Source organism: Priapulus caudatus, unplaced genomic scaffold, assembly GCF_000485595.1.
Source record: "Priapulus caudatus unplaced genomic scaffold, Priapulus_caudatus-5.0.1 Scaffold439, whole genome shotgun sequence".
NCBI lineage: Eukaryota > Metazoa > Priapulida > Priapulimorpha > Priapulimorphida > Priapulidae > Priapulus > Priapulus caudatus.
The window spans coordinates 58,922-60,121 of NW_014577500.1; the positions used below are offsets into that span (position 1 = coordinate 58,922).

The 1,200-nt window shown below is 46.4% G+C and overlaps 1 long non-coding RNA gene across 1 annotated transcript; it reads right to left on the reverse strand.

Annotated features, from left to right (window-relative positions):
- Window positions 1-400: 400 nt before the first annotated feature.
- On the reverse strand, window positions 401-1,017 carry LOC106810429. Its single transcript, XR_001394017.1, has 2 exons — window positions 943-1,017; window positions 401-460 (listed from the first exon to the last, which is right to left on the reverse strand). It is a non-coding gene; the product is annotated as an uncharacterized LOC106810429 (long non-coding RNA).
- Between the last annotated feature and the right edge of the window lie 183 nt (window positions 1,018-1,200).

Consider the following 1,200-nt stretch of genomic DNA (forward strand, 5'->3'; position numbering starts at 1 on the left):
GGAGGGAGCTACGATAGGATATATTAGGTGGAAGCTATGGGAAAACACTTGGAATGGAGCCATCACCATCGGTGGAAGCTATGGGAAAACACTTGGAATGGAGCCATCACCATCGGTGGAAGCTATGGGAAAACACTTGGAATGGAGCCATCACCATCGGTGGAAGCTATGTGAGATTCTAGAATGTTATGGCGAAGCAGTGGAAGGTTGACATAGAAGAAGCTGAGAGCATGGGTATTAGCTTAGCTGGTAAGCACTTGCCACACATAGACATGAAATCATGTTTGAAGCTATTTGTGGAGCTCTAGTATAGACAATCAGAGAGCATGGGTACTATCACACTTACCATACTCCTGCACTTCGAAGCTCTTGCTGGTTTTTCCTGAGTGAGTTTGCACCACTATTTTCCACACGCCCAGCGGAGGTTGGTTGGACAGTTCAAACTCCATGCCAGCAAGACCTGGCACAACAACACAGACATATATATGCACGTACGATCAACTCAACAAATGCCTATGATTCCCCCTCCCCCCCCAGCTGTGCCAGCATCCAAATTTCATGTGCCTCGTGAACACTGGCTGTTTTTTAAGGGTTGGGCACACTGGTACATCTTTACAGAAATCATGTATGTTTTAGTGCTCCAAGGGCACCATGCAACCGGTGTCACAGGGCGCAGGAAATCCGGTATAGACACAAGGGGGATGCGGTACAATGTACCAGTGTACCAGCCTTAAAAAAACCATTGACACTAGTATCACATAAATAGATACGTCGATATTGGGTGATACTATCAGAAGTGACACATAAAAAAACTGGTGCATGTACCAGGTAGTATCTCCAAGCTATTATAAATAGCAACGTGACAACGGTATGCACGCACACATGCAATGTACACACATACAATGCCTGTACACACGCACGTATGCACACATGCACACTCACCCTCATCTGTTTCTGCACTGAGCCACTGTTGCATGCGAGTTCCTGACGGATCATCAATCCACACCTTGGGTATCTACAACATTCACAACCTCATCAATCTTTATCACATACATATCAAAGTGAATGACGGTAGCAAAGTCAATGACTAACAAGATACGGATTCACTGCAACACTTAGTGGTGCTGAGAGGGTCTATGTCCCCCAGGATACTGCCGGAACGTACCCTGGGTACGGTCCGGTATACCGGAACGTACCCTG